The sequence below is a fragment of the Stegostoma tigrinum genome, chromosome 15 (assembly GCF_030684315.1).
Source record: "Stegostoma tigrinum isolate sSteTig4 chromosome 15, sSteTig4.hap1, whole genome shotgun sequence".
In the NCBI taxonomy this organism is placed as follows: Eukaryota; Metazoa; Chordata; class Chondrichthyes; order Orectolobiformes; family Stegostomatidae; genus Stegostoma; species Stegostoma tigrinum.
In genome coordinates this window covers 27,147,896-27,163,833 of record NC_081368.1, presented here as the reverse complement: position 1 = coordinate 27,163,833, position 15,938 = coordinate 27,147,896, and positions in this window count along the sequence as shown.

Sequence of the window (15,938 nt, the reverse complement as noted above, 5' to 3'; positions counted from 1 at the left end):
GCCACACCGGGTACAGTGGATGCAGTATACCACATTGGCAGATGTGCAGGTGAACCTCTGCTTAATGTGGAAATTCATCTTGGGCCTGGGATAGGTGTGAGGGAGGAGGTGTGGGGGCAAGTGTAGCATTTCCTGCGCTTGCAGGGGAAGGTGCCGGGTGTGGTGGGGTTGGAGGGCACTGTGGAGCGAACAAGGGAGTCACGGAGAGAGTGGTCTCTCCGGAAAGCAGACAAGGGTAGGGATGGAAAAATGTCTTGGCTGGTGGGGTCGGATTGTAGATGGTGGAAGTGTCGGAGGATGATGCGTTGTGTCCGGAGGTTGGGGGGTGGTGTGTGAGAACGAGGGGGATCCTCTTTGGGCGGTTGTGGCGGGGGCGGGGTGTGAGGGATGTGTTGCGGGAAATGCGGGAGACGCGGTCAAGGGCATTCTCGACCACTGTGGGGGGAAAGTAGTGGTCCTTGAGGAACTTGGACATCTGGGATGTGCGGGAGTGGAATGCCTCATCGTGGGAGCAGATTGTTCCTGCTTTACAGCTCCACAGTTCTTTTGGTTTTTATCTAGAGTCCACAATGTCCATTTTGAAAAGTTTAAGATGTGAAATGATCTAGTGATCTTTAAGATTAGGACTTAACATAGCATATATTCTTAGCAGTGGCCTCTGACTGCATCAAGCCTCATCCATTGCTTAATGCAACACAACTTCCATCATTTCTACGTCAAGTACCAAACAGTACTCAATCATTCAACTCATATTCTTTATCCCACTCTTTCAAACCTTATCTTGTTACAAGTTTTATACAGCTATGAAATTGGCAGCTACTCAGCTATGACAGCAGCATTAGCCAAATATATGACTTAATCATACTATCTCACTTGCTTCAAGAATATAGCACATAGCGAAAGTTAGCAGTCAGTTACAACGGAAGAGAAAAAGTCCACCTGCATGTTTTAACCCTCATAAAGGAAGTTCTGCTTGAGGATCGCATGTGACAAAAATTTGCATACGGCAGTACGGCTTTCATTGTTGGCCTACTATGCACTAGAGGCTGCGATCTTGACTGGGCGTGCATGGTAATCCTTATTTCTTAGTGCTAATTCTTCTCAATGATCTAACCTGCATCCTAGCCTTGCCACTCATCCAAATTTCCACCTGTATGCGTTATATTGGCCCATTCATGTCCGAAGAATTACGTGTTATGCTTTGGACTATTCTCCCCAGCAGAGCAAATCCCATCACAATTGTGCAATTTGGAAAGTGCTATATTGAAGAATCGAGTCAGTCTTGTATACTTTTCTTAAGCCGATTCCATTAATAAATGGCAATTGCAAATTTGGTTGTTTTCTTGATTTATAGGTGGGACAAGCGATAGACAAGTCAATTAGTATTTTGAAGAGCACACATTAACAAAAAAAACCCTCAACCAGCAATGAACAGAAATAAAAACAGGTAATTAAAAACATACATCCAATTAAAAAATGTCAGCGAAACTATGATGTTTTAAACATATACTCAAAATGGATGGCAGATGTACAGCAGATGTTTACTGATCTGGTAGATTAGTTCTCATTGCTTCAATTGATTCCACTTCTCTGCAATAGTCCTGCCATTAAAGTGATTTAAGGTTGTTCCCTTTTTCTACTTCCAGCTTGTTTCAAGTTTCTAAGGAAACTGAAATGATGTAATGTGATGGATTTGGGACTTGAATGTGATGTATATAGGAATCCTGTTTGCTTCCAGCTGCATGTGACATAAGTACACCAGTCTCACAAGACTATCAGAGCTGTCATCTCATTCTTGGATTTCAGTTTTTGCAAAATGGGAATTGAGGAATTAACTAATGTTATCCCTGACAATAAATCTTGACCATAAGTACACTGAGCAGAGTTTAATAGAGTCCATTGTCAGTAATTGTCAAATATTTGGACAAATTGTGGTTAATTAAAATTTGTACAGCATTCGTACTGTACACATTGTTGTCTCATTTTTAGTCAGCCGGACATCTGACATCCATGAGAACCTATCAATGTATTCAAATCTCTCAGTTCAAACTTTGGGAAAACTACATGACAGTGTGATGGTTTATGTTCGCCAACTATGAAGTGTGCATTTTCTCCTCATGGAGGGGCATTTCATTTTCCCAATTTAGAGGGCTTTGATGCGAACATGTGTGAACAGGGGCACGATTGATATTTAACCGACCAAAAACACAGTCTTTGTACCCTGTCCATGTGAGTACTGACTTCTAGATTCATCAAGAAACAAATGGATAGAACCTTGCCCCCAGTAACAGATATATTCTTCCAAGCTTTATTAATAAGGTAGAGGGTATGCCACATGAGAATTTGACTCTTCTCCAGAGAACTCAATAACAGCTTAATGTAGGCTAAAGTTCTAGAATCCACTCTCTACAGCACAATACATCATCGTTCAGTACGCAATATTGCTCTTGGACCAGAGAAAGGTTATGCATTGAGTGCTAAGCTCACAACAATGAAAGAAAACTGACTCAGCAAATGTTTCATACATTGTAATATTAGCATATATTTCAAGTTTGCTTATAAGAAGACTGAAAACACCGAAGTATCCTTCATACATTCTCAGTGACACTTGGAATGTGGCCAGGTTAAAGTTGGTGACGGCCAGGAAATCAGGGTCTTGACATGAATGAAACATTAGAAAAGGTATTTTCTGATTAAGTTCTTTGAGGTTCCATCTTGGGATAAACAAGATCATAATATCACTGGATCCTACCATATTCCAATGCTTAGCCTGAGTTCAGGATGGTGATAAGTGCTTGTTTTTATTAGAAATAACAACTTCAGTGAGTAGGTGTGCTGAAATATAAGACCAATAAGATCTTAAGATATAGGAGCAGAATAAGGCCATTCAGCCCATGAAGACTGCTCTACCAACCCACCATGCTGTAAACTTCTATGACTCTACAACTCGATCATGGCTGATATGTTTCTCAACACCATTCTCCTGCCTTGATCTCCTTATTAATAAGAACCTATCTAACACTGTTTTAAATACACTCAATGACCTTGACATCACAGCTTTCTGGGCAATGCATTCCACAGATTCACTACCTTCTGTTGAAGAAATTGCTCCTCTATTATTTCTAAACTGCTGTACCTTCACTCTGAGGGTGTGGTCTCGGGTCCTGGACTCTCCTACTAGTGGAAACATCTTCTCCTCATCTACTCTATCCAGACCTCATAGTATTTTGTAAATTTAAATCAGATTCCCCCAACATTGAAACATAGAATCATAGAAGATAGAAGCAGGAGGAGGTTATTCAGACTTCAAGCCTGCTCTGCCATTCTTCATGATTGTGGCTGACCATCCAATTCAATAGCCTAATCCTGCTTTCTCCCCATAACCTTTGGTCTTATTCACCCCAAGTGCTATATCTAATCAGCTCTAGAATACATTCAATGTTTTGGTATCAACTACTTCCTGTGGTAATGAATACCACAGGCTCACCACTCTTTGGGTGAAGAAATGTCTCCTCAACTCCATCCTAAATCATCTAACCCGAATCCTCATACTGTGACCCCTGGTTCTGGACATCGGGAACATTCTCCCTGCATTTACCCTGTCCAGTCCTGTTGGAATTTTATAAGTCTCTAATGAGATCCCCCTCATTCATCTGAACTCCAGCAAAAACAATCCCAACCCTAGACAATCTCTCCTCATACGTCAGATCTGACATCCCCAGAATCAGCCTGATAAACTGTCCTTCTAAGCTCCATAGAGTACGGGCCCGGTGCCATCAGCTGCTCCTTATATGAGAAGCCCATCTTTCGAAGGATCATTCGTGTAAACCTCCTCTGAACCTCTCCAAGGCTAGCACACCTTTTCTTAGATACAAGGCCCAAAACTGCTCACAATACTCCAAATGCAATCTGACTAGAGCCTTATACACCCTTAGCAGTATATCCCTGCATTTGCATTCCAGGCCTCTCTAAATAAATACTAACTTGGCATTTGCTTTCCTAACTGCCCACCGAGCCTGCATGTCAACCTTAAAAGAATCCTGAACTAGGACTCCCAAACCCCTCTATGCTTCTGATTTCTGCAGCCTTTCCCTATTTAGAAAACAACCTATGCCTCTATTTTTTCTATCAAATTGCATAACTTCATGCATCCCCAATTCCATCTGCCACTTCTTTGTCCACCCTTTTAGCATGTCCAAGTCCTTCTGCAGCCTCTCCACTTCCTCAAAGCTACATGTCCCTTCAAATATCTTGTTGTCATCTGCAAACGTAGCAACATTGCTCTCAGTTCCTTTGATCAGATCATTCATGTGTAACATGAATAGTTGTGGTCCCAAAACTGACTCCTGCAGAGCTCCTTTAACCCTCCGCTACCATCCTGAAAAAGACCCTTTTATCCCAATAACTGCCTTCTGCCAGTCAACTAATCCTCTAACCATGCTGGAGCTTTCCCCAACACCATGGGCACTTGTCTTATTTAGTTGCATCCTGTGAGGTACCTTGTCAAAGGCCTTCTGGAAATGCAAATAGATCATTTTCACTGGATTTCCTTTGTTCAACTTGCTCATTACCTCCTCAAAGAATCCAATGCATTTTGTCGGACATGACCAGGCCCCAGTGGGCAAAGTTTGGCTGACTCAGCACTATTTTACAATTTTACCGGCCCATAATTTTCATCTACTCCTTTCTCCCCTACTTAAACAGGGGTGTTACATTAGCCATTTTCCAGTCTTCTGGGACTCTCCTTGACTCTAGTGATTCCTGCTATATCACCACCAATGCCTCTACAATCTCCTCAGCTATCTCTTTTGGGACTCTGGGGCGCAGTCTATCTGGTCCAGGTTATTTATGCATCCTCAAAGCTCTCAGCTTTCCCAGCACCTTCTCCTCAGTGATGGACACTACACTCACAACTGCCCCTAACTCTCTTAAAGTTCGGGTTTGCTGCTGGTGTTTTCCACCGAGAAGACTGATGCAAAGTGTATATTCAGTTCATCCAGCATTTCGTTGCTCACCATTAGTACTTCTCCAGCCTCATTTTCTATCAGTCCAATGTTCACTCTTGCCTCTCTCTTACCTTTTATATATCTAAAAATAACTCTTCTAATCTTCCTTTAAATTATTAGCTAGCTTACCCTCATATTTTATCTTCTCACCCTTATTGCTTTTCTTAGTTGTCCACTGCTAGTTTGCAAAGACTTCTCAAACCTTTGGCTTCCCACTAATCTTCACCACATGCAAGATTTTTCTTTTACTTTTATGCAGTCACTGACTTCCTCTGCCAATCATGGTTGCCTCATCCTGCCCTTAGTATCTTACTTTATCCTTGGGGTGAATTTCTGCTGTGTCTCCCGAATTACCCCCAGAAACTCCTACAAATCTTGATCCATTATCTTCCAATCATTTCTGGCCGAACCCTCCCTCATGTCTTTGCAGTTACCAATTATTGTTAGACAGTATCGTAAGAAATTTCTGGAAATACCTCTCCTATATTCATCTCACATGATAATTGATAGAGGCATTGCATAGGATGCGCAGCATTGAAAACATATGACACAGATTTTTTACCAAAATAACGGCTTCAGCTCATCTATCTGTAAACCATATTAGAGAAGCGTACGTATCTCAAGTAAACATCAAGGTTTGGTTTTTTACATTAAAAAACATTACAGTTTTATTGGGAGGACTACGTGACTGAGTAGCTAAACAAGTGTGGCATATTCTTGAGCCTTATAAGGATCTGCGCTCTCATTGAAATGCCATAAACAGTTTACTATTGAATTTGTTCAAAGTTGGGTGAAACCATCATCAGGTTTCTTTTCTGCCTGCATAAAAATTGTTTTACAAATTGCTGACATGGACAACAGTTAGTCGCTTATCTCGCAAACCTCAAGCAAATCCTGCACTTTATTAAGAGTTGACAAATATTCAATGAGGCAAATTAGGCAAAATGTCAAGAAAAACATCTTGACTATGTTTGTTTATATTGTTTCCTGTAGTCCATTGTGTTGTACATGCACTTTAGACAGGATTTCATTTTTAAATACATCTAATCTGGATATCCCTTGCAATCAGAAATAGTGTTCTAAATAAAACTCACTAACAATCCAATAGTAAGCACACAATGTAATGAGATAAATTTGATGGCTTTCTTTGCAAATTTCTGTAATACTAGCCCGGATTTTTCAATAGCCAGAAAATCAGTTCTGCAACACGAATACAAGTTTCACATGGGATCCTGCAGAATTCCAGATATTGTACACTCTGAAGGAATTGCCCAGGTAATTGAAGATTCCTCTGGGTGATTCTCCTATGCTAGGAGACTTCCAAAAGTATCCATTTAAATCAGACAATTGAGAGAGCTCAATTAAATTTAGGTAAATGGTTACTTAGGAAAAGCTACACAGTAAAACACCAGTCTAACACCTGAGCAAAAATGTAACTGAACCCCAAATTACCTCACGTACCCTCAACTACACCTCACATACCCAAGACCCAGACCTCACATAATATCAACCTCCCAGGACTCAGGACCCTGCCCCACCATCAGATCCAACACCTTCCGTTCTACCAATGAGACCTAACAACACCCTGCCACTACACGTGAGACCCAACCATTGTGCCCTGGACTAGGCATTTTTCTGTCAGTAGACCCAATCTCTTTCACCATTGCTGACACCTTCCCCCTTGGGAAAGGACACCAGCCCCTTTAATCCGCTCTGGGACCAACATACCCATCTGATTTTGATTTTGTTATCACACGTACCAAAATTGAGTGAAAAGCTTTGTGTACGGGTCAAACAGGCAGATCACAGGAAACATCGCCCCACTTTCGATGCCTCACATACTCCCCACTCCAAGGACCCATATTCCTTTCTCCTACTCCAGACTTGACCCTTCCCAATCCTTTGACACTGAAGTCAAGCCCCTGCCCCTCCAGATCCAACATCATCCCACATTGCTGACACAATGTTCTCCCTATGCTCCAGACCCAACATACCTATGCCACCAATGGGCCTGACATCCTGTCCCAAAACCCCTGGAGCCCAATTCATCCTATCCCACATTCTGCTGATCCCAATATTACTCACTCACCCTGACTGACCGTAAACCCGCCTTCATTTATCTCACCCTGTGCCATCTTACACCTTGGCACCTTAACTGCCTAAAACCTGACCACTTGGCATTCTCCCCCTTAAATACTTGATACCTATCTATCCCCTGAAGATGTGGCTGCTTGCTTCTTGCTTCAGTTAACGCAATTGTATGTTTGAAGGCTATAAAAAGAAAACTAAAGAAAATCTACCACATTCTACACCATAAATGCTGTTTTGTTTTCCTACAATACATGTGCTTCGGACAGTGTGATGCCCTGTAACATAATCAAAAAATAAGAAATTTTATGCTCAAAATTATAGAATCTTACAGTGTGGAAGGGGGTTTTTGCACATTATGCCTGCTTGGGAAGAATTTTATTTGCAAGACAGCAAATTTGTCCACAGCATGGCATTTTTTTTTCAGTTATAGATCCCATTCTTTTTGAAAGTAACAAGTGAACCTGCTTCCACCATCCATTCTGAATGATACACATTCACCTTTTTGGAGAGAATTCTCCTCATTGTCCCTTTGTTTCTTTTGCCAATCATCTTCAATCGCTGGCCTTTAGCTACAAAGCAACTCAACCTTGAAAATAACCTCCTCTTATATATTGCAGCACCACTATACTGCACTAAATTTATATAAATGGTAGAAAATGGATGGGTACATTGGATGTGATACAATCAGAGATTTAATTATATATGGTTTAAATTAATTAGATAAAATATTTATTATATTGGATCTGGGCAAAACTATTTCCAATGTGATAAAATGTGAGGCTGGATGAACACAGCAGGCCAAGCAGCATCTCAGGAGCACAAAAGCTGACGTTTCGGGCCTAGACCCTTCATCAGAGAGGGGGATGGGGGGAGGGAACTGGAATAAATAGGGAGAGAGGGGGAGGCGGACCGAAGATGGAGAGTAAAGAAGATAGGTGGAGAAGGTGTGGGTGGGGAGGTAGGGAGGGGATAGGTCAGTCCAGGGAAGACGGACAGGTCAAGGAGGTGGGATGAGGTTAGTAGGTAGCTGGGGGTGCGGCTTGGGGTGGGAGGAAGGGATGGGTGAGAGGAAGAACCGGTTAGGGAGGCAGAGACAGGTTGGACTGGTTTTGGGATGCAGTGGGTGGGGGGGAAGAGCTGGGCTGGTTGTGTGGTGCAGTGGGGGGAGGGGATGAACTGGGCTGGTTTAGGGATGCAGTGGAGGAAGGGGAGATTTTGAAACTGGTGAAGTCCACATTGATACCATATGGCTGCAGGGTTCCCAGGCGGAATATGAGTTGCTGTTCCTGCAACCTTCGGGTGGCATCATTGTGGCAGTGCAGGAGGCCCATGATGGACATGTCATCAAGAGAATGGGAGGGGGAGTGGAAATGGTTTGCGACTGGGAGGTGCAGTTGTTTGTTGCGAACTGAGCGGAGGTGTTCTGCAAAGCGGTCCCCAAGCCTCCGCTTGGTTTCCCCAATGTAGAGAAAGCCGCACCGGGTACAGTGGATGCAGTATACCACATTGGCAGATGTGCAGGTGAACCTCTGCTTAATGTGGAATGTCATCTTGGGGCCTGGGATGGGGGTGAGGGAGGAGGTGTGGGGACAAGTGTAGCATTTCCTGCGGTTGCAGGGGAAGGTGCCGGGTGTGGTGGGGTTGGAGGGCAGTGTGGAGCGAACAAGGGAGTCACGGAGAGAGTGGTCTCTCCGGAAAGCAGACAGGGGTGGGGATGGAAAAATGTCTTGGGTGGTGGGGTCGGATTGTAAATGGCGGAAGTGTCGGAGGATAATGCGTTGTATCCGGAGGTTGGTAGGGTGGTGTGTGAGAACGAGGGGGATCCTCTTGGGGCGGTTGTGGCGGGGGCGGGGTGTGAGGGATGTGTCGCGGGAAATGCGGGAGACGCGGTCAAGGACGTTCTCAATCACCGTGGGGGGGAAGTTGCGGTCCCACTGCATCCCTAAACCAGCCCAGTTCATCCCCTCCCCCCACTGCACCACACAACCAGCCCAGCTCTTCCCCCCCACCCACTGCATCCCAAAACCAGTCCAACCTGTCTCTGCCTCCCTAACCGGTTCTTCCTCTCACCCATCCCTTCCTCCCACCCCAAGCCGCACCCCCAGCTACCTACTAACCTCATCCCACCTCCTTGACCTGTCCGTCTTCCCTGGACTGACCTATCCCCTCCCTACCTCCCCACCCACACCTTCTCCACCTATCTTCTTTACTCTCCATCTTCGGTCCGCCTCCCCCTCTCTCCCTATTTATTCCAGTTCCCTCCCCCCATCCCCCTCTCTGATGAAGGGTCTAGGCCCGAAACGTCAGCTTTTGTGCTCCTGAGATGCTGCTTGGCCTGCTGTGTTCATCCAGCCTCACATTTTATTATCTTGGAATCTCCAGCATCTGCAGTTCCCATTATCTCTCATCTCTATTTCCAATGTGCACTGGAATATTTCTACGGTTAGAAATATGCATACAAAAGTCTACATTTTGGTCCAAGCTTTATCAGCCTTTGGCTGCAATATGTAAAAGTAATATCAGCTGACCTCCCGCTATAATTGCTGCATGAAGTTACTGAGTTGAGTATGAAACTAAAATAACATTATCTAGTGCTGGCTTTTAGAGGAATGCAAAAGGGGGCTTGACAGCATAGATATTGAGAAGATGATTCCATTAGTGGGGGAATCTCAAACTCGAGGGCATATTTGCAGAAGAAGGGAACATTTATTTAAAACTTAGAAATTCTCTACTCCATGGAATTGTGGAGGCTAGATCACTGAAAGTAACTAAAGAGGAGGGAGATAGATTTTTGAAATATCAGGAAATTGATGGCTATGCTGAGCTGGAATAAAAGAGGAGTTGGGATCTGAGGCAAATCAGCCAGGGAATTCCCCTTGGAGAGTGAAACAATTCCACAGAGGGTGGTATCTTGCTACCAATCATGCTTTAGTTACACATGGAGAATCCATGACACTGATCCAGCTCCCACAGAGCCAGATCTCAGAGTGACTAGAATGTCTAACACTCCTGTTCTTATCTGTCAGCCAGGGCTCCCTGACTGGATCAGGCCAACAGCCCCAATTAGGGAACTTATATTCTATGAGGTCCACCTGGCTGACCTTGATACAATCACTAAACATGGCAAATCAACATTGCTTTGGGAAGAGATGACAGAAAGAATGAATGTGCTCTTATCTGCCTCTAGGACCTGAAAGATGTGAAAAAAAGTTACCACAAAGGGAAATGACAAAATAGTGGACATAGTGTACAGAAACAAGAGAAGAGACTGGGGGCGCATTGACTAAGGTAAAATGTACTCGTGAGAGAGAGGAGGATCTGCAGTGAATGTGGTAAATGTAGAGGGAAGCTTGAAATAGGGAATCAAAGAACAAGATACGGGAATAAAAGTGTTGATTCAAAGATATGCATGTGGAGAGGGGATGATAGGATAATGAGGCCGAAGGTCAAGGGAAACAGATGTTTATGTAAACATTAGGAGATCAACAAGTAGCAAATTAAAATCTTTATCTTTCTCTCCCTGGTTACAATTACGGCAGCAGATCACTAAAATCAATGGATACTGCTGTAATGTTGCAGTAAGCATTCCTGGAATCAGTATTTGGTTTCTTCACCACAATCAGCAATGTGAAATATGTTCTACACAGGCAAAATACTTAGACCAGCAACCATTTGTCTGACTTCTATTATATATTCATCATGGAGCTCTTTAGAGAATTTGATTCCAAGCACCAACACTAAACAAACAATTCTTTCAACCATGCAGAAGAACCAGAGCAATAAATTACGTTGATAATAAAATGTGAGGCTGGACGAACACAGCAGGCCAAGCAGCATCTCAGGAGCACAAAAGCTGACGTTTCGGGCCTAGACCCTTCATCAGAGCGTTGCACTGTTCTTTACTTTTAAGGTTGAATAGCATTTAATTAGTCTTTGTGTGCTCTGTTGGTGATTTATTTTGCAGCCTCACAAATAAAGAGAAAAATGATGTCAAAAACAATTCTAGTTATCTTCTATATTTTGTTTGGAAAGGCTCAGGTGTCCAGGCTCTAATCAATTCCCAGAGACTGTTCATAGATCATTGTTTTTAAATGCTTGCCAAATTTCAACTCTAGCTGCCAAAACACTGAAAGAGACTTGTACTTTTTAGTTTAGTTTAGTTTAGTTAGTTTAGTTAGTGATGTCTTATATTTTACCAAATCTTACATTCTGCGATTGAAATGTTTTTGGAATTGTTTCCCTGTTACAGGTGTGTTGTGGAATGCCACACCCAAACATGTGTAAAATTGTATCTATGAAAATAATGAAAGAAATGAAAGGGTAGTAAAAGGCCAAGGTATTCAGTTATCTCTTTGAAAACAATTCATGCAATAGAAATTCCTGTTTCACATGAATCTAGTGGGACTAGTGTGTGATATCAGAGACAAATCGAACTGTTACCATATGGCTAAATGGAGTCTCCAATTCAAATTATGCAGCTCTGTAACTTCCTCTATGCTCAATGTGATCTTCTCAATCATTGGCAATTAGTTGTGCTGAGCTCTGTAGATAGGATAGTGGTGCACCATTCTGTGTAGACCACTTCTGACTCCATCTGCTCTTCCTAGCATGGCTTACTTGTCCTTTGACAGGTTGCTGGCCTTTAGTCCTCTCTGGGTAGGTAAGTAGCAAAGAAACAAGAGATGCCTTGCTTTGAACAAAGATCTCATTGATTGTGAGAGTGAGCGCTGCTCACTAGTTGGCTGAATTCGGTATAAAGAAACTCACATCTCCTGTTTTAGTTTATACTTATATGATACATTGCAAATACCAGACATGAATGGCTGCATGCACTTATTCGGATTGGAAAGATAATGAAGCCATATGAGGAATACCCAAATAAGCTATATTTCAGGAGCTGCTTAGCAGAGCAACAGAGTGAGAGAAAGAAAAATGGATGGATAACAGCAAGAACTGGAAAATGTATTTTTTACTTCCTGTTTCCATCTCCTTATCTCAAAAACCAGTACTAGTGCTGAAACAAATTGGAAAAATATACATTCACTCATAGATTCTACAAATTTGACTACTATGCTTATCCAAGGGAATGTTATTATGTTATTTGCAGCAAATGTATGCATTTCATGTGAAAAACAACAAAAATTACAGAGGCTGAACTGTATTTCCTGCTGTTGACGCTTCGTTTTCAGAACACACTTGTACTAGCAACAATCCCTACATAAGCAAATTATTTTCCTGTTTTTTCAGTGTGTTTTTTTTCTCTGGTGTCTCACACTTAAATCTAAAGGAATCATATATTAGAAACAGATAAGAGGAATCCCTTGAAGAGTAAAAACTGTGTAGGAGCATTCTTAAGAAGGAAGTCAGGAAGGCAGAGAGAATAAGAGATAGCCTTGGCAGATGGGGTTAAGCATAATCCAGAGAGATTCTACAAGTACAATAAGAGCAAAAGAGCAACTTAAGGGAGAGTAGGGCCCCTTAAAGATTAAAGAGGTCATCTTGTGTCAAACATTGGGAGATGAGAGAGATATTAAATTGATATTTTTGCATCAGTTTTTATTGTAGAAAAAGAAATTGAGGCTAAAGAGCTCAGGGAAACAAATATTGATGTTTTGTAAACAGATCACATTACAGATGAGTAAGTGCTAGAGGCCTTAGAAAAGATAATGGTGGATAAATCTCCAGGACCTGACAAAGTGTATCCCAGGACATTGTGGGAAATTAAGCAGAAAATTGCAGCCACTCGCAAAAATATTTGTTTCATCTATAACCACAGGTGAAGTGCCAAAGGGCTGGAGAGTGTCCAGTGTTGTGCCTTTATTTAAGAAAGGTTGTAAGAAGAAGCCTGAGAACTGTAGACCTGTGTGCCTGGCATCAGTGTTGGATAACCTATTGGAGGAGATTCTGAAAGATGGAATTAACATGCAGTTGGAGAGACAAGGAATGATTAGGAAAACTTGGCATGCTTTTGCGTGAGAAAACTACATCTCACAAACTTGATAAAGATTTTTGAGGAAGATTGTTGAGGACAGAGCAGTGGACATTGCTTAGATTTTAGTAAAGCCTTTAGTGAGGTTGCACATGGTAGGCTAATCAGTAAAGCTAGATCACATGAGGTTCAGGGTGAACTTACTAATTGGATACAAAATTGGTTTTATGGTTGAAGACAGAGAATAGTGGTGGAGGGTTGTTTTCAGACTGGAGGCCTGTGACCACAGGGATCGGTAATGGGTACTGGGTTCATCTTTTCTGATGAAGGGTCTAGGCCCAAAACGTCAGCTTTTGTGCTCCTAAGATGCTGCTTGACCTGCTGTGTTCACCCAGCCCCACACTTTGTTATCTTGCAAACAGGTGTTACCAGTTCATATTTACACCATGGTCAGCGTGGACTGGTTAGAGCGAAGCTTCTGCTGTAGGGCTCCACGACTCTGCAAAACAAATTATTTTCCCCACTACCATCACTAGTGACTGAATTAGTTCTTCATTAGCCACATATTTCAAGCATTTTCTGCAGAAACAAAATTTAGTATTGAGCATTCTTCACATCCAAGAGAATGAAAGGAGTTGGAGTTTCTAAGTCCTTAACCAAAGCATATGAGATATCTTATTGTGTGCAAGCACTTACGACACTTACATTGTCAAGAAGACAGTTGAAGACAGTGTGAGAAAAAGATGATATTTTTCACGAGTTACTGGTTCCAGTTCTGGGACAAGGATGAGCTGAACGATTGGGATGGACTCCACTTGAATCAGAAAGGTATCTGTGTCCCAGTGTAAAGATTAAATATGGAGTTTATAAACTAGCAAGTGGGAAAGGAGAGGATTGGGTGTCTACAAGAAACATATAAGCAGCATAAATAGAAAAACAGCAGGGTGGAAAGCATAGACAAAAATAAATTGAGAGGACTTTGATGCCAAGGGAATAAGAAAAATGATAAAACATGGGAGAAAGTTTTAAAAATTATTTTAAAAAGCTCAACAAAGGAGCTGACACAAATGACCATGGCAAAGCATCGGGCTGGGGGCAATCATGAATGAGATACAGATCATTGAGAAATGGCAACAGAAAAATTGGGACTGGGAATTAAACTTTGCAGAGTATAATATATCTAGAATAGATAGAATTGACAAAAAAGAGATGTGTATGATGGGACTTAGAGAGATTCTTTCAAAAGCACCTTCCAGTCCTGTAGCCTCTACGACCTAGAAGAACAAGAACTGCAAGTGCATGGGAAAATACAATAACAGTGGAGAAAAAGGAAGTAGACACCAGAAAGACAAAAATATGATCCATGTGGGTACTGATGAAAAGTAATACATTATCAATCACAATAACAGTTGCAGTTTACAGATCATCTTATAATGGGAGGGAGATGGATGAAGAAATATGAAGGCAAGTTAGGCAACTAAGTAAGAAACATAGAATAATAATCATGGGGGTTTCTATTAACTTAATATTAGTTGGACAGATGTTGAATGTAATGGCGATAAAGGACCAAGGTTCTTACAATGTGAGGAACTGGTTTCTAACTGAATACATAAAAGTCCCAATAAGGGGTAATTAACAAGAGAGAATGGGAAATAAAAGTAAGGCAAAAGTGATGATAGAGGGCATAAATATAACAAAAAATTAGGCTAATAGATTGAGAAAATCTGACCTTGAGGGGCTGAGAACTTTTTTTAAAAATAAAACAGATAACAATATTGACTCAGTGATAATGGGAACTGCAGATGCTGGAGAATCCAAGATAATAAAATGTGAGGCTGGATGAACACAGCAGGCCCAGCAGCATCTCAGGAGCACAAAAGCTGATGTTTCGAGCCTAGACCCTGCATCAGAGAGGGGGATGGGGAGAGGGAACTGGAATAAATAGGGAGAGAGGGGGAGGCGGACCGAAGATGGAGAGAAAAGAAGATAGGTGGAGAGAGTATAGGTGGGGAGGTAGGGAGGGGATAGGTCAGTCCAGGGAAGACGGACAGGTCAAGGAGGTGGGATGAGGTTAGGTAGGAGATGGAGGTGCGGCTTGGGGTGGGAGGAAGGGATGGGTGAGAGGAAGAACAGGTTAGGGAGGCAGAGACAGGTTGGACTGGTTTTTGGGATGCAGTGGGTGGGGGGGAAGAGCTGGGCTGGTTGTGTGGTGCAGTGGGGGGAGGGGACGAACTGGGCTGGTTTAGGGATGCGGTGGGGGAAGGGGAGATTTTGAAGCTGGTGAAGTCCACATTGGCAAATGAGATATGTTATCCTTCTTCTTCCTGACTTCAAAATACAGGCACAGCATGACCAGTACATGCATTGCCAAGTATTACTGTTTGGTTTTGACAGCCTTTCCCCTCTGGAGGGCTATGAAGTTGGGCACACTGTGCCCATCAGACCCCCTGACAAAGGTATTTCTGTAACCAACATGCCCTTTGATCCTGGCCCACTCCATCGTCCCCAACTAAGCCTGCCAGCTTGTTCACAGCAAGACCTCAGATCTAAATGTAACCCTGGGTTTCTAGTTCCTTAGTATTGAGAACCACCTGCAATTCCAGGTCTGAACTCTGCTCCTGCTGATGCTGCTGGGACAAGGAGGTTAGTGGGCATTTGATTGACCAGCAACTCCCAGAGCTATGACTTCCTCTCAACTGGTAAGGTAAGGTTAAGAAATTAGCAGCTGTTAAATGACTTTGGCGCAAACAGATGAGCACAGATAATTTTAACTCCAGACCTAAGCTGAAGGGATAGGGATCCATCCTTCAGTGTAAGATTCAATGCTAAGTTTAAGAAGGCGAACAGAACATATTCAGGAAGTTGTGGTCAAGCTATCTTAACACTAGAGGTAAGCAAAGTAATTGAATCTG